This window comes from Mauremys reevesii, linkage group 8 (genome assembly GCF_016161935.1).
Source record: "Mauremys reevesii isolate NIE-2019 linkage group 8, ASM1616193v1, whole genome shotgun sequence".
NCBI lineage: Eukaryota > Metazoa > Chordata > Testudines > Geoemydidae > Mauremys > Mauremys reevesii.
Genome location: NC_052630.1, coordinates 14,792,852 through 14,811,680, shown reverse-complemented (window position 1 = coordinate 14,811,680; position 18,829 = coordinate 14,792,852). Strand labels below are relative to the sequence as shown.

General features: G+C 44.7%; 1 long non-coding RNA gene across 1 annotated transcript in view; it reads right to left on the bottom strand.

Moving 5' to 3' along the window:
• The window catches only part of LOC120370569, a 53,171-nt gene that overhangs the window by 21,802 nt on the left and 12,540 nt on the right, over positions 1 to 18,829 (bottom strand). The window lies entirely within an intron of this gene.

Below are 18,829 nucleotides of genomic sequence, written 5' to 3'. Positions count from 1 at the left end.
ATTTTAACGAAGGTCTCTGTCACAGAGTGATTGGCTTCTTTAAGAGGTAACGGGTCCAGCCCTGCACATGACTCATTCATCTCTCCTCCCCAGATGGGGAAAATTAGTGTAGTCACCTGACAGGAAGGTCGTGTGGTTGAATCAGTCCACCTTGGAGACAAATGAGAAGCCTCCTGAAAGACAAAGAAGGGAGATTGCAAGGAGGAAGGCTGTCGGACCCCAGAACCAAGAAGCAAACCCGTGCAGAATCACAGCACAGGCCCCAAGAAGGAGGGCTATGGGGCCCCAGAAGCATGGAGAAGGTACCTTGGGACTGAGGGGCCAAAGAGTCTGTATTCTGAAAAGACTTAGCAAATAACACCCCAGAAAGGGGGATGTTTCTTTAAGTATTCCGGCTTGTGAGCAAATTATTGCAACAATCACGAGGGAGCTGAGGGTGGGATGGCTGCAGGGCCATGCTGCGCCACAAGGGGCCATGCTCAGGGATGGCACCCTGCTAGTCTCCCCAACAAATCCTTGAATGTAGCCTTCAGTATATGCTATGTAGCAGGTTGGCAGATGCTGCAGAAAGGAGTGAAGACGAGAGAGTCCATTCATTTAAAGAAAAATGCTTTCTTACACCCACAATAAGGCAGGAGGCTGCACCATTGGGCAACAAACCCCTGGAAATAGCTTCAGTGGGTCCCTGAGAGCTGTACTGAGTTTGTTGGTAAATTTAGCACAGCCTGACAGACTCCAACTTGTGTAGCTGAAAGTATGGGATGGGGATGATGAACATGTGGGGAATTCAGAGGATCCACTCCTTTGAGAAAAGATTGGAAAATCCCTGCCACTTTGTGCAATCTGGTCAATTCCAAGGGCAATTTTTTTTGCAGGATTCATAGGAGACCCAGGGGTGAGTTGTCTCTGGCATAGATAACTCAGCAGCATCCAGAGAGGGGTTTAAGTCCACCAAACAAGGACTGAGTGGTAGAAGCTTAATGCAGTGCTCCTATGAGCCACTCTATCACATTACTGCTTTGTAGCAGAAAATAACCCTATGAAAGGAGATTGAAAAACTGCAGTGTTCTGCTGTTGGAAGTTAAACTAGGACATATTGATAATGAGTTTGTTACTTATCTCCTTTCATTGTTTGAAATTGGCTGGGAGTTGGTGTATAGCTCGGACATCTCTTAAAGACCACAGCAAAGGCCGTCAGGGCACGGTTTAGGACAAGCAGGGCTTGATTTTTAAATTTCATGTTCATGTGGAATTGCAAAAACATGTTTAATTTTCTGCATGTCCTTACTGTGACTGGGAATACAAGCCAGATTTTTGTGTGCACAAATGCCCACCCTCATAAACACTACTACCAGAATGGTTCAGAATATAACATCCATGCTTTTCTGTAGAAATGATTTAATTAGATCCTTTTATTTGTTTAACCCAAGAGGTAATAGATTCCCAATACTCTCCTTGAATCTGGACACAGCAAATCCTTGTTTATCATCTCTCTTCTGGGTTAGCACTGGTCCACTTCTTTTCATGTTTTGGTTATGTGATGATGTATCTTCTTCCTTAAGGAGAGCTGAATTACTCTTGCTATGTGAATTAGTTGTGCAAGTCTCCTACCCTTCTGAGGTATTGCTATTATGAAGTATAGTATACTCAGGGCAGAAGGTGCCATTGTCAGGGAAAGGCCCAGAATCAGATAACTTTCTAATTAAATTCTATCAGTAATAATGGGCAGGTCTACACTGGGGGGAGGGGGGGAAATCGATCTAAGATATGCAACTTCTCACGTAGCTGAAGTCCAAGTACCTTAGATCGAATTACTTACCGTCCTCACGGCGCGGGATCGACGTCCGCGGCTCCCCATGTCGACTCCGCTACCGCCGTTCGTGTTGGTGGAGTTCCGGAGTCGACAGGAGCACGTTTGGGGAATAGATATATCGCGTCTCTTGATCCCCGAGAAATCGATTGCTATCCGCCGATCCGGCCGGTAGTGAAGACGTACCCAATCCCTCAGTGGGAATACTTCCCTCCCCCCCAGCTCTATGCACAATATATAAAGAAAGAAAAATCCCAAACACTGCACTGGACCAAATACCCCTAAACTTTGGACAGGTTCAAATGGGACTTAGTCACCCAACCTCCTTATGTGTTCCTGATGTTTATGTATCCCACTAGGCCTCTATCTGCATCTTTAGGCATCTAAATACCTTTGAAAATCTGGCCCTTAGAAGCCTACATTCCATTTTGACAAGTGACTGAAGCTTTTAGGAACCTAGGCCACTTATCCACTTTTAAAAATTGTACTCCTAGTCAGTGATTCGGGGTGTCAAGAATACAACTGCAAGAGACTCTTGTGCTAAAAGTCATAGGTAAATCTATCTTGGATGCTTCTAAGGTGCCATGGTATCTAAACCCTATGGGAGGGGCAGGTCAAAGGGGTGATATTTGTTAAATTTGTCAGTAGAACCAAAACCATACCAGAGCTGTTTAAATCCACTGTTTAAATCCACAATCATCTCTAGAGATCAGATAAACTGATCAGAAGTAACCTTATCAATAGGATACTTCAAAGCATGCTTAAATAAACATTTCAAATGCTCATCTTTCAGTCTGAAGTACCTAAGTTGAAAATGCATTTGCAAAAACCTATTAAAACAAACACTGCCCCCATTACTTCTGGGGCATTGACAGATCTCTGTCAATCTTTAGCAGGTGGATACAGGGCTAGTAAGTTGAAGCTGAGCCTTATCACTTAAATAATCAAATGGATTTGGAGAGTTAGAACAAAACTATTATGGGGCAAAATCAAAAGGGCAGTGTCAACTTGGCTTTTTTTAAATGGACTAATTTAAAACATTGCAGTTCCTCTTTGAGCACTGTTCAAATGGTGGCCCCGATTCAACAAATTCCTTAAGCATACACCTAACCTAACCTAAAGCATCTAAGTGGTCCCATTACAGTAATTTAAGTTAGGCACCTCATTCAGTACATTGCTAAATCCGGACCAGTCTGTTTTCAGTATATGTATATTTTAAAATTCTTTAAAAACAGTTTTTATACAGATTATTCTGGCTCTGGTGATATTTATAAGGGTCTTCTAAGCAAGAGAGACACTATAGGAGAACCCAGTGACACTGACTACCCAGAAACTGCACAGAGTTTAAAAAACAAAACACCACACAGAGCTCTAGGGGGGGAAAAGGGCGTTTTCATTACCATCTTTCAGTTGTCTTATGTGTCACTAGAATTTTCAAGGAAACGTGATTATCGGACAGCAGTCATTTAACATTACCAGAATTAGCATTTGCCTGTGAGATGGTAGAAGGCCAATAGGGAAGAATGAGGAAGATCGCTATAATATTTTTATGATTACATGCACATCAGTAAACCTGCTTGATATTATTCTGTATGAATGCATGGAGTTAAATCAAAGGAGACTGTTAGGGAAAAAACAACATGCAACAAAACAATGACAGAGATCAAATTCCTCCACAGAGAATACCAAGGGTCCTTAGGAGAACAATGGAGGACTATTAATTGGGAAATTTATCTAACTGGTTCCAGCCAATTAAGCAGATTTGTTTTCCCACGGCCAGAGCCTAGGGTCAAAGGGACACAAAATCATTAAAACCCTTTTGAGAGGAAGCTGGGAGCAGGCAGCAAGTGCTGGAAGGGAGAATGCAGTAGTGTAGCCTGTTGGGTGAATAAACAATACATGTTTCAGAGAGGTAGCTGTGTTAGTCTGTATCAGCAAAAACACCGAGGAGTCCAAGTGGCACTTTAGAGACTAACAAATTTATTTGGGCATAAACTTTTGTGGGCTAAACCCCATTTCATCTACACAAAAGAATAAATGGACACAAATCAGACATCAAGAATGGTAACATTCAAAAACCAGTAGGAGAACACTTCAACCTCCCTGGACACTCAATAACAGACTTAAAAGTGCCAATTCTTCAACAAAAAAACTTCAAAAACAGACTCCAAAGAGAAACTGCAGAACTGGAATTAATTTGCAAACTGGACACCATCAAATTAGGCCTGAATAAAGACTGGGAGTGGCTGGGTCATTACAAAAAGTAATTTTCTCCTCTGCAGATACTCACACCTTCTTGTCAACTGTTAGAAATGGGTGATGTCCACCTTGATTGCATTGGCTTCGTTAGACTACAAAAGTAATTTTCCTCCTTTGATATTCACCCTTCTTGTCACTTGTTGAGAATAGGCCACTTCCACCTCAGTTAAATTAGCCTCTTTAGCACTGACCCCCCGCTTGGTAAGGCAACTCCCATCTTTTCATGTGCTGTAATATATATACACCTGCTTTCTGTATTTTTCACTCCATGCATCCGATGAAGTGGGTTTTAGCCCACAAAAGCTTATGCCCAAATAAATTTGTTAGACTCTAAGGTGCCACAAGGACTCCTTGTTGTTTAAACAATACATGTGAGTCACTTTAATCAGCTATTGGCCATAAGCTCTTGGCAGGGCCGCCCAGAGGATTCAGTGGGCCTGGGGCAGGGCCGGGTCTTCGGCGGCAATTCATCAGTGGGTCCCTCTTGGTAGAGCAGCCACCGATCACGCTTCCCCCCACCCCCCACTGCTTGCGGCGCTGGTACTCACCAGGCGGCGCTCCAAATCTTCAGCTGCACTGAAGGACCCGCTGCCAAAGACCCGGAGCGAGTGAAGGGCTCACCGTGAAAATGCCGCTGAAAAACCCGGAGTGGCTCGAGGGGCCCCTGTGGGGCCCAGGGCAAATTGCCCCACTTGCCTCCTCTCCCCACCCCCCCCAGGTGGCCCTGGCTCTTGGAGGGAAGCTTTCATGCAGTGCCAAATACATTTGGACTGGTCACGTTGACATGGTTGGGAAACAGGGGGACTGCAACCCACTGATCCAATCCAAGAGTGTTGTTCCACCCTTCAGAGAGATGAAAAATGCCAAGCACGTCACCTGGCTGTGGCACACTCGAGAGGGACTGGAAAGGTGTAAAAGGCAGCGCAACCTGTAGCCATGACACCAATGTTTTCAACATCCATAGCACTAGACATCTACATCTTTACTGAGTTCAATGGGAGCTGCAAGTATGTGGCACAGTGGAAAAATCTGACCAACTATTTAACTGCTTAAATATAGGTTTAGGAGTCTAGCTTGAGGCATCCAGCTTTGAAAACCTGGATATGTGTGCAATGCCAAAAAGATTTTCTATTATTCCACAAAAATTAACCCCTTAAAATAGGTCAAGAAATGAATCCAGGATTTCCTCTTCCTTTGGATTTTATTAGAAGCAACTGAAACACCGATCTCAATGCGTGTCAGAAGAAGGGGTACTTATCCTGTGCTTTTGACCATAATAGTCCCATCTATCAGCTATTCTGAAGGGCAACGGGACATCAAAGAGAATCGAAAGAGAGCTGGATTAGAAGCATCACCTCTGTAGTCAGACACCAGAATGAAGTAATTCAGCCTTTAAGATATGGAAATACACTCCCGGGTAGCTAGATAACGCTATCTTTTCTGTACAACAGATATTTAATCCTATGTCCTAAGCTTATACATTCTACAAGCGAAATGCTTTAGAACCCACTCCCTTTCCCTGCAATTTATCACAATCAATGAATCTATCAAGCTGTGATGTTGTCTAATTAAAATATAACCATGCAAACCATTGTTGCTACCACTGGTATATAATTGCAGCAAATCTTATATAAAATATTAAGGGTTAAACAGCTTGCAGGCAGAATGACCCAAAGTCCACCATTAAAGTCATGTTAGAAAGGTATGCGAATGATCATGAGGGCCATTCACGCTAAATAGGCTAGAACTTTGAAATGCAAACCTATATTGTTAGAATTGATACTAATTGTGTGTATCTTAGATGCTACCTGTCTGACACGATAGCTACTAATTCAGAGATCAAAATGGAATATTAACATTTAGATGAATCTTGAGTGAAGTAATGTCATTGTCTATATATCTCTTTGTAGTTTCTGATACACTGCCTAGTGGAAAAATTGCCCTATGTTAATTTGTGTAACTAGAAAGCAAAAGGTTACATCAAAAGCCTATTGATTACCCAGGACTGCATGGTGAAGTGGATGCTAGAACACTGTATAAAAAGACCCTTGGGTCCTGATTCTGTCATTTCAGATCTGCTTAAGGCTTCATACAGGGGAAGCGTAAGCCATAGGAAATAAGATCCCAGTACTAAGTTGGAACACCCTGCAACGATATTGGACATTGGACTATAACCAGGGCCGTCCCTAGCCATTTGGGTGCACTATGTTCCCCCCCCCACCCCGGGTCTGGGAGGCGGGAGCTGTGGGGGGCCACTTTTCGGGGCCCCACAGGCCCAGAGTGGCCAAGAGGATTAGCGGGGGGCCAGGAGCAGCCCACTCTGCTTCCCTCGCCTGGCCCCAGCCGTGTCGCTCAGGGGAGGGGGTTGGGGGAAGGGATTCCCCCCCCACACACAGGGGCGGCTCTAGCAATTTAGCCACCCGAAGCACGGCAGCACGCTGCGGGGGGCGCTCTGGCGGTCGCCGGTCCTGCGGCACCGGTGGACTTCCTGCAGATGTGCCTGCAGAGGGTCCGCTGGTCCCGCTGCTCTGGTGGAGCATCCGCAGGCATGTCTGCAGGAGGTCCACCGGAGCCGCCTGCCGCCCTCCCGGCGACCAGCAGAGCGCTCCCCGCGGCATGCCGCCCCAAGCACGCGCTTGGCGTGCTGGGGCCTGGAGCTGGCCCTGCCCCCACACACAGACTCACAGGCAGCGGCGGGAGCAGAGGAGCCCAGCCCCAGCCCGTTCTACTCCACCAGCTCCCAGCCGCAGCGCTCCACTTCCCGCCGCTGGTGAGAGCCGGGGACAGTCCTTTCTCCAACCCAAGCCACATGGCTGGGGCCGGGGCCAGGGAAGTGGAGAGGGCTGGGGCTGCGTCTCTCCATTTCCAGCTGCTGGTGAGGAGTGGGGGGGCGATCCTTTCCCCACATTCACTGGTGGCGGGAAGCGAAGCGCCGCGGCTGGGAGCTGGTGGAGTGGAGTGGGCTGGGGCCGGGTTGATCCGCTTCCCGCCGCTGCCGGTGAGTGCGGGGTGGCTGGGCAAAGAGGTGGAATGGGGGCGGGCCAGGGGTGGAGCAGGGCGCAAAGGTAAGAAGCAGGGCAGAGGGAGTTGTCCAGGGCCCCACACTTCCCGAGGGACAGCCCTGCCCCTCGTAGGTGGGGCCGGCCGAGGGATAGGGCTGGTTGCCGGGGCTGGTGCTGCCGCGTATGCAGCACACAGCTGCCTAGGACACCATGCCCCAAATTTCCAGGTGCCCTACACAGCTGCGTATGCTGCATATGCCTAAGGATGGCCCTGACTATAACCTATTTCTGAAAGAACACTTTGCCATCTCTGCTGGGAATCTAAACCTCAAGAATTAAACTCATGTCTGTACGTATATTGATCTTTTAACCTATACTCTCTCTCTCTTGTTTTTTAATAGATTTTAGTTTAGTTAATAAGAACTGGCTGTATGCGTGTATTTGGGTAAGATCTGGAATATTCAATAACGCGGAAGGTAATGTGTCCGATCCTTTGGGATTGGTAGAACCTTTTATTTTATATGATGAAATATGATTTTCAGAAATCCTCATCATATTTGACTTGGGTACCTGGATGGAGGCCTGAGGCTGGGTCACTTTAAGGGAACTGTGGTGTTGGTTTTTGGGCAACCAGTGAGGTAATAAAGAAGCTGCTTCACGCTGGCTTGGTAAATCTAAGTATTGGACTATCCACCAGCTGTGGGGTTTGTCTGCCCCATTCTTTGTGGTTCACCCTAATTGAGTGACCTCGGCTGGCCCCGACTGGGACCCCAGTCACACAAGCATAAGAAATTAGTTTGAAAGAAAATGATATTTAAGGGGGGAAATGTTCAGACCCTTCCCCATTGCACCTCAACATGGCAAAAAGCCATTTCTAACTAGGAAACAACCTGATTATCCTTTCCTTACAGAGTATCACAAGGAATGACATAAATGTGAGCTCTACTGGTACACAGAATAATAGCAGCTGTTTAGGCTAAATTAGCAGCATCCTCTCGCTTCACTGCTCCGGGTTGGTACATTGCAAGGAAGAGAGCACCCTGCAGCAGCATTCCACAAGAGTAAAACCATGGCTAGGAGAAAAAGCCCAGACCTGTGTGCTCCTCTCCCCATATTATACATTGTTATATGTGTGTGCGCATGTATATATGGATGCACAAACCCCAACACAGATACTTTCCAAGGGAACATCCATGGGAAATATTTTGCTGGTAACTGATTTGGGCGCAATTCACTCCTACAGTAATGAATGTGCAAAATTACAATATAAGGTAACATGTATGGTAACAGTTTATTATTTCATGCAGTTTACATAATGGCTGCATTTTATCGTTTGGTTCAAAGGAAGCTGACTTTTCCTTTGGTAGGCGTACACCTAAGGGGATTCTTGCTATATTATTTTCTCCTGTGACAGGTAGCAAATGTCTACAGTCAGCAGTTTTGATCCTGGAATCGGTTTGCATTTCAGTGGGTTCCAGAGTATGCACTGTACAGTGATAAATAAATACTAACCCAGCTATATCAATTAGAAATCAGTTAAGGCATATTACATTTTCTAATAGATTGTGGCCGTACGGGCTGATATTACACACAAAACCTGTTCAAATAATGTTATTGAGGTTGCAAAGTCAAGCACTCAGAAGTTAAGAAAGGCCAGATTTATGGTGAAGAAAAACAAACATTATTATGTACAACTCCCTCTCCCCATCATCCGCAAGCCTTGAAACCTGAACCTTCAGCACTGACGCACAGACTGCTGTACTACCCCAGCTAAAAGGAGTAAGATGGCAGCAGGAAGACGTTGTTTTTCCAGAAAGGATGGGGATTAGGGTTGCCAACTTTCAAACTGCATGAAACCAAACATCCTTGCCCCACCCCTGCCCAATCCCCTCCATGAGGCCCCACCTTTACCCCGCCCATTCTCCGAGGCTCCGCCCCACTTACTCCATCGCTTGCTCTCCCCCGCCGTCACTCACTCGCTCATTTTCACCGGGCTGGGGCAGTGGTCGGGGTGCGGGAGGAGGTGAGGTTGAGGGGTGCAGGCTCTGGGTGGCACTTACCTTAGGCAGTTCCTGGGAAGTGGCCAGCTCCTAGGTGGAGGCAAGGCCAGGCAGCTCAGCACACTGCCCATCCACAGGCACTGCCCCTGCAGCTCCCTTCTCTGGAGGGATCCCTGCCTGGCTCCCTTTCCTCCCTCCCTTCCCCTTGCTATAGAGCTTAGGCAGCTCCCGGGTGTCTCCAGTGCCAAGTGTGCTCCTGCTGCTTGGGGAATGACATAATAATGTTTAGTGACTTTGGCAGTCTGCCAACATTTTTACTGAGGCACACATGTGAGAGAAAGGGAAATTGCAATTTTCAAAACTTGGTATCTGAGCTAAATCTTAATGGAATTTGGTTGGAACAAAGAAAAGGCAGTTCCGTAGCCGGAGGTGATTCCTGCTGCCAGATATCAAAGGCTTGATGCAAACAATGGTGGTGTGAGAGCATCTCAGGAAAAAAAAAAGTTGCAAGAAACCTTAACAATGGAAAGTTGTTAGGCAACCAAAATCCAGGATCACTACAAGCTCTCCCTGTAGTGTGTAAGTGTATGTGTAACAATCTTTCTAAAAATATTATGTGCTATGTTATTTATGTAACAATAGTGCCCAAAATATGTAGTTAAGGTTGATCAGCACTTTCCATTATAAGACCCTGTTGTCAGTTGCTTATAACTGCTAGACTTAAACATTTCAACCTGAACTTTTCCATGCCAAGTGTTTGCCTGAATTTTTTTTTTTTTTTGAAAATTTCAGCTAAATGGTAAATCTGTTTCCAGGAATAAGATTAGAGAAAAATATTGTTTTGCCCGGGTTAAAAAAAGTGCTTACAATGGTTTCGCTGAAAAGCTCTAGTGCCCTCTTGCTTTGGAGCAGGGAATTGCAATTTGGCAAGGGAGTCACATTGGTGTCACTTTTAGTTATCCCTGTGAAAATTCACCCAAATTTGGCCAAGCTGTGAGTCTTTGAAAAAACTCATTTCCTCTATGCCCAATAATTTGTTAGAGTTTGACAGCTAAATTCGCTAGAGATTCTGTCTGCATTGAGCATGTTCCAGTCCCTATTCTATTCTAGATAGGTCTCATACTGCGCTCATCACAGTAGCATCTGTGTTGTGACGAACACCTGTCACATGTTTGTTCTCTCCTCCTCCCAGGGAGAGAAGTGTGTGCAGGGGACTGTTTTGTTTTGGAATTTTGTTGAGAGCATGTGTGTGCTAAAACTGCGTGGGGACAGTGCTAGATTACACAGTGGAGTATACAAACTGATAATGCATGGCCACTGGACATCTGTTACCTCGTATTATCATTAGCAATCTGAATGAGCTGCTGTGTGACTGGTTGGGTCAGGGTAGGGAAGATGAGAAGCCTTCAGGGAGACCAGGGGGACAGATCCTATTTCAGGAAAGGGTCTTGAAAATACCTGCAGTTTGTCAGCTGGATAGCTATTCTGATGGGTTAGGTCCTCTCTCCATCAAGCTTAGGGGTTTTAGCCCAAACTTCCCTTCATTTTGTTGGCAGAATTTTAACAGAGTTTCTAAGAATCCCTGTCACACATTACAGTTTCTCAGAACAGTTTCTGATCCAAGCAGGTTTTGCAGCTGCTTTGCAGCAGTTATATCAACTATGCCGTGTCTTTGGACAGTACAGAAGTGCTCCATGGGGTGCTCCATGGGAGTTACGAAAAGCAGATACTCTAAGATGTGACCCACTAGCTGTGACGCAGATCCCTATCCTTCTTGGCGGGTTAAAGGAGAGTCTCAAGTAAACTTGGCTTTCCATGTCAAGAAGGAATGGAGAAGAACTTCGCTTGAGAGACATTCGTCATTGTTGTTACACGATGTCTGCAGGGCCACTTTGATGCCATGGTGGTGAGTGGGATCTAGAACCTGAATAGAGAGAATAGTCTGTAACTCCACCGGATCAAAAATGTACAGAATTTTAACATGGGGTTTGTACTTCCTCTTGGCTGCAGTCGGCATTGAACGGCCTTTATCCATGATGGTTGTGGAATCTCCATCACTGGAGATTTTTAAGAGCAGGTTAGAAAAACACCTGTCATGAATGGTCTAGATAATACTTAGTTCTGCCATGAGTGCAGGGGACTGGACTAGATGACCTCTCAAGGTCCCTTCCAGTTCTATGATTCTATGTGTAATTTTTTTTGACTGAATGTGTATGCTCACTACTCAGCAGTCCAACATGAATACATAGATTCAACAATCTAACAGCCTCAGACTGACATCACTTCAGAACCAGTGGAGTGTTGATTCTTGACAGGCACGAGAGGATTAAAGTATTTTCCAAATGTCAAGCGATTCACAGAAGGTAAGAGGCTACATTTAAATCAATACATACAATAGGGCTTCCTGGAGCCCCTGCTGAAATTGCATCAGCTGGGTTACAGACCAAATCCTGCTGAGCGGTGAGAACCAGGGACTTTCATTCACATACAGCAGAGGTGTGAGACAGCACAATTATTCTGGGAGGCCACGAAGACGACATATGTGGTCCTGGGGGTTTCACTAACAAAACCCACATATGTTCAGGTTAGGTCATTTTTTCCACCAAACAATTTAAACAGCAATCAAGAAAAATGCCTACAAAGGATTTCTTTCAAAATTACTTTACTGCAGGACTTAACTTGGGCTCTGACTCGGAGTTGCCCCTATCTCCCCTCCAGCCCACACACAAAACCCACTCACCTAAAACGAGTAATGCTTTCAGCTCACGCTAGCTGGCCCTGCTTGGGTTATGGGTTAAAACCTGTGTGCTGCTTTCACTTAGGCTATAACATATATCCTCACAGCAAAAGGAGCATGTTAGTGAGGATATAGGCAAAATCCTGAGTATACTTCTACCCCAATATAATGCTGTCCTCGGGAGCCAAAATAATCTTACCACACTATAGGTGAAACCGCATTATATCAAACTTGCTTTGATCTGCTGGAGTGCGCAGCCCCGCCCCCCCGGAGCACTGCTTTACCGCGTTATATCGGGTCACATTATATCGGGTTAGAGGTGTAGTTATAGTCCTCCAAAGCCTTCCCACAATTCCTCATGCTCCCACAAGGACAGACAAGTTCTCCCACAATTCAATGGGGGAGAATCAGAGCAGCTCAGCTTTCTGCAAAACAAAGAACCATGGAAGTTCATGGAAGCCCCCAGAAGTTCTAGCAGTGCACATGGGAAAGTGCATCACCAGTGAGGATATAGTCAGGCATTGCTGTGTGGCTGCTCCCACCTGGGGTAGGCTAATCGAGGGGCTCAGATCCAGGTGCCAGTCACCTGAGTTAACTTTGCATTGAAGGCATACCCTACTGGATCACTGGAGAAGTATCTGAAACAAAGTGGTCCCCTTTCATTGATATTTATGATTGACTAATATAAAAACTATGTGTTTCATTAATACTTAGCTAATGGCTAATGACAAGAAAGCAATGTCTATCTTGGCCTCTGATGCACACCTAAATAGTATGGAGTAACATGTACCAATTTTTAATATGTATACAGCTATGAATTGTTTCATATTCCACAAATGGGACCTGATGTTTAAAAACAAAGTGTCACAGGAACAGAACATTACATCCATTGTGAAATGCATTTAACAATTTGCTCTGAAATATTGACGAACAAGTGAAACAAACATTTGCAATGTTTACATTAGACTTGTTAGTCTATTTTGTCTTGTGGTAGTTGTACAGACTCTGAAACATGAAAAAGACTTTTAAAGAAAAGCTGAAGTAACAGGCATAACGTGCTTATATTCTTTCCCTATTTCCTCTGCTTTTCCGATTTTCTTATACATAAGACTGGTCCCCTATGCTGAAGAGTTTGCAAGCTATGCAGTCCCCCTTCTGAGCCCAAGGACAGGAAAATGCACAAATACTAGACATAAGGACTAGAAATGTGGAGAAAACACTATCCAAACCAATTTTAAATCAATAATTGGTATTCTGATTTTGTATACAAAGCAGCCTGAAGCTTTGAAATTCAGATCTAGATCAAAATCTCGCCAAAGTTCAGGAGGATTATGACCAGTGTTCTCATTTGTGGCCATCTCTAATAAAAACAGTGCCTGGTGATTTAACCTGTACCAAATTTGTATTGAACCTGTGGAAGTAGAGAAAGAACTGACAGGGATTTGAAGGGGTTTTTAATGCATGACAGTCTCTGTTAGCAAGAGTCAGGCTAACTGTAACCCTAATAACGCAAGATTTGTAGAAGCGAGGATGGTGTGAGGCGAGTGGGAAAGAACTGTGCGAGAAGTTGTTGCAACCTTGTGTAGATAAGATAGAATGTGGACTAGAGTCAAAATAAGTGAGGAAAAATAAGTTATTAGGATGACCTATGTATAAACAAAATGCAGCTGTTGCTTGCTACTGTCTGTACAGTGTTGCTTATCATTGTCTGTAATAAAGGTATAAATGCTTGCTGTAATTGTTTACCTGTAGAGAGACCTGCCTAGGAGGAGGAAACCCTGTGTCCTAGTGCACTCCCTCCCTCTATGCAATTGCTTGAGAAATAAAGTATCTGACTTTGCTGCACCCAACCAAAAAGTGAGAACTGAGTTTTTCTCTGACAAACCTTATGAAAGAGTGTGAGCAGGTGATAGCAGTTTAGGGTCCAAGCACCGCTGAAGTCAGTGGAAACACTTCCAGTGACTTTACTGGGTTTTGGATTAGGCCCTTGAAGGAAGAGAACAATCTAGCCAGAAAAGGTCAGCCAGCGGCCACTGACACTATGAAGTCACTCTCACCCTTTCCAGCTCTCGGCGAGGAAAGTTATTGTACATCCTGCTCCAATGCGAAACCAAAGCTGTGAATCAATGTCCTTAGAAATCATAAAGGGCAAGTCTGTTACTTACCTTGTGGACCTACACAGGGAAGCAAGATAAAGAATTGTGTAAATCAAAGATAAGATTACATAAGTCTGCCATCTTCTGGTGCACAGGACTAACACCCATTTCCAAATAAGCACAGACCAATGAAGGGAGGACAATTAACCTGATGTCAGCCTATCCCCACCAAGAGAGTGTTAATACTTTAGTATTATCCCGCCCTAGTCTGCCAACCAACCGTTCAAAATGAACTTCAGAATCTAAACTTCCATTTCTGAGCAAGCTGATCAAGCCAGGAAAGAACTGGCTCCAACCATACCCATCAGCTACCAGAAAGAAGAGGGGAAAGAGGCTGCATAGGTTATGCTGATCCAGAATTACCTCTTTTTCTCCATGACCCAGGGGCATAGATCCATACTCATTCTCTGTATACCACAATGGCAGTTGATTCTACTGAACATGAAATATGGCTGTCCCTCTGTAGAGACATAGTAGTGAAAAGGATCAAGCTGAAATAGCTCCTAATCTTCCTCTGAGAGGGCCATTATGAGCAACTATTCCTCCCCTTCAGACCAGTTTCAGGATTATTACCTTACTGAATGTTTCCATGAAGTCACTGGGGGCGACTATGTGTCAACACATACCTAACCCTACCTCTTCATGGAAACAGCACTATCTTCCAGCTCATTGCCTGGGAGACATGAAGCCCTGGACAAGGAACAGCTGGCTGAAACGGAACCCAGACAACTCTGGTGGGAAGAAGAAAATGTTCAGAAGAGCATTCCCTACTATCCCCCTCCATCACGGTCATCTGCTCTCTGATTGTTAAATCAGGCCGCAGCACCTGGGTCCGCCTGGACTCCTCACTCAATAACCACAACATAACAGGGTATAAAATGCCCTGTTCCATCAACAGCTGGCCGGAAGACTGCCCCCCGTGCCACCAGACTCAGGCTTGGCTATAACGATCCATGCATTTGTGACTTCCAGCTTTGATTACTCAAGAACATTATACCTAGGAATGACGTTGCTCTCTCTGAAAAAGCTCCCATTGGTACAGGGAGCATCGTCCCACAGGACTTGGTCTATGCCTGCGCTTATGGCAGTAGACAGAGTACATACACTGCATACCCCCCAGCACATATAAATAGTGGTGTAGATGGTGAGGCACTGTTTAGGTGAGTACAGAACAGACACGCCAGAAACGTAAGGTCTGTACCATACATGGCTCTCCACATGCCCGAGCCATGCTGCTCTGCTGTTGTTTTTAGCAGCATAATGTCCCACTGCCTCCCCACTGCTGGAGATTTCTCTGCTGCAGGGAAAGGATCTGGCAGCAGGGAAAGGCTCTAGTCGGGGAGGCAGCAGGAAAAGTCTCCTGCAGCCTTTCATTGCCATGTGTAGCTATTCACCAGTGTGGATGCTGCCTGCTTTTCACTTCACCATGTACCTACGCGTACCCTATATGCTGCCGTCAACACAAACAAAGCCTAAAAGCACATCACCATAGTGTTCAGTTCTCTGCACCTGGGCCCTCTTGAATGCCAAGTCACATCCAAAGTTTTGGACTTGATATTCAAAGCCTTTCATGGGACTGGTTCAAGCTACCTGTGAGAGATCACCTCTCCCTCTGAAGCCAGGACACCCTGTGACAGCCACGCTCCTCAGGAGAAACAGCTGTGGAAATAACAAGCATGAGAGTCTCATGAGCACAGGAGACAGCTCTCATAACGGCTGATCTCAAGCTGTAGACTTCATTTCCCTACAAAACTAAAATGACAGCAAACCTCAGCACCTTCCCAATAAAGGGCAAAGCTCGCCTCTTTGATTTTACTTTCCACGATAGTTAACAGATTTTAAAAATGTATTAAAGCTAACGGTAAAAAAATTGTATAGTACACAGGTTAAGAGTATGTGTACAGCTGGGTATAGTGCTTGGATTATTTAAAAACAAACTTTGTATTTGCAAAGTCATAAGATACAGATAGTGCATAACCAGCAATAACCCAAATGTAGGTGAATAAATTTAAGAATACAGTTTAGATATTAGTATCCAAGTATTCGGGTACATCACTCATGAAAAGTTATACAGAGAGTTGGATGTGGAAAGCAAATATAGCAATGAGTGAAGATTGTCCCTCAGTAATTGAGAATTTAGGGTAGGTTGTTGTGACGCTCTGTAACTCGGGGAAACACCCTACACCCCCATGTTCATCTTTATAAAATGATTGTGTGGTATCCAATACAAAGTTTGTCATGTCGGGTGTCTTCGGAAAGCTCATAATGCACTAAGCATGGCTGTTCTAGTGATGTTATAGTAATTGTTACAGTAATGTTATAGTAAGGTTATAATTTCATGTATATAGGTATGAGGCTGAAAATGTACCCTCGTGGCTTAAAGCAAGCCCAGGCAAAAACTCTCCAAGAACAGAGAGGCAGTTCACACCTCATCAGGGCATGGATGGGACAAACCCAGCCCAGCCTCACAGGAACAAGGGACACTAGCTTAGGCAGCAACAAGAGAATCTGTTAGACCCTCGAGGGAGACACCCCCTTCCTTTGGTCAGTTTGGGACGGCGATGAGGTAACGCTCACCTGACTCTGAAGTGGGGGGGGGGGGAGGCAAAGCCAAGAGGAAAGAAAGGACATGATAAAAGGGAGAGACATTTTGCCATGCTCGCTCTCTTCCACCTACATCTACAGCCACCACCACCACCACCACCAAGCGACTGAAATGCTGATCAAAGGGGAGAGCGTGACTGAAAAGTAACCAGCCAGCCTGTGGTGAGAAGCATCTACGTTTTTAAGGACACTGAAAGTGTTAAGATCCGCTTAGAACGTGTTTTGCTTTTATTTCATTTGACCAAATCTGACTTGTGCTTTGACTTATAATCACTTAAAATCTACCTATGCAGGGATGCGCACTTCCTAGCACCGAAGCAGAGTCCCATCCAGTTGGCAGTCTGGCTGGTGATGTCAAGCATTTGTTGGAGACTCTCAGGGTCATCTGCGTAGGCCAGGATATTCTACTACTAAAAGCAACAATACTACAATAGTCACGCCCAACATGCAATCAACGGGAGAAAAGGAGAGAAACAGAGGTAGATTTTAACTTTAAAACAGGGCTTTGGAGCAGAGCCTGGAGCTGGAGTGCGGAGCAGCTCTGGAGCAATAGAACTGCAGGTTTTTGCCAGGAGCTGGAGCAGAGCCGGAGCACAACTCCAAAGCCCTGCTTTAAAACAGGCCAGGCACTCAAATACAACAGCAATAAGGCTGGTATAAACATTTGGTCGAAAGGCAGAGAGCTGCTACTATGGGGTCACAGGGAAATCGGATATGATGGCAATTAAAGCTTTGTTTTAAAAACTACCTCTCAGTTGATAGAGCTTATTTCATTCGCAATGCAGCAGGCAGAGTTGTAGGAAAGAGATCTTTACTGAGTTTGCACAGTGGCCAGTCTTACATGCTGAGCAGCCTATATTTATCCACTAGCAACCTCACCACTAGCTTGCACTCCCGAGCTCCAGGTGTTGAACCAACGGAGGTGTGACAATCAGGGTCCAGACACCCCAGTGGGAGAACAGGGGGTCTGAACCCCGAAGAGTAGGCTACTGAATCAACTGTTTGTAGAAAAGTTTATTGGGTATAAAAAATGCGGAGTAAGGTATTTTATGAAAGCTTATAATATTCTGAACTTGACGGTCATTGTGAGATAGATTTATAACCACAGTCTATATACCTATGTACTTATGTGTATAAAAACTGTGCTCATAACCTGTACTACAGTCTCAAATACACCTCACAACAGAGAAGGGCCCCTCCTGGAACCTGACCCTCTTCCATTACATTACAGCAGCTCTGACTTCAGCTGGCGAGTGAAAAAGAGTTCCCCAGGAATATTCATTTGGTGTTGTTAATGAATCTGCCTTCACTGTCTTCATGCTCTGTCTGTGTTCCCTTTCTACAAATAAGATTTGCTGGCACAAATGCTCATGAAAAGTGAATTTAAAATGTGAGCAGTGAAAAGGGAAAAATGGGTTTGTGCTCTCTTTTTGTCTCTACAATGTATACAAGCAGCCTGGAAGGTTTCTTATTAAAAAAAGAAAGGTAGTGAGGATAGTAGAGGAAGGGGGTTCCTTTTGTTTTTAAGAGGAAAAAAAGGATTTCAGACCCTAGAAGACTCTAAGCTGACTAGAAAACTAGTGAAATTATGAGATCACAAGAGACTGAAGTTGTGCAATTGAAAGAGGAAGAGATTTTTAGTTAGATTGTTTAAAACTATTCCTATTTGGGCGTTCTTGTTAGCATTTATATTTAACTATAATGAAAATACACAGTTTGGACAAATATTGTCTTTGTTAAAGATTCAGCAACCTCATCCCTTCAGTAAAGCTGCCGGGCTCACAATACACATCTTCTGAGTTTTCCCCAATGTCAAGAAGCCTTCCTGCAAAACCTAGGAAGACTGGCCTTGACATTCTTCATTTTAGGTAAGAAAGTAAAACTGTAAAAAAAAATTAAACAAACAAACCTGTTAGTCTCTTTACACAGTAGAAGCAAAATCTCTCTCTCTCTCTCATATCCATCACTGTATCTTAGCACCTCACAATCTTTAATGTATTTTTCTTCATAACACTTCTATGAAGTAGGGAAGTGCTAGTACCCTCCTTTTACAGATGGGGAACTGAGGCACAGAGAGACCAAGTAAGTTAGTCAAAGTCACACAGATAGTTGGTAGAGCAGGGGATTGAACCCAGTTCTCCCAAGTCCCAGGCTAACCATTAAACCATCCTTCCTCTCAACATTTCACTTATCTCTTTAAGGACAATATGTGTGAGAGAAAGAGGCAAAATTAATCAGCAAAATTATTCATTATCACTTGT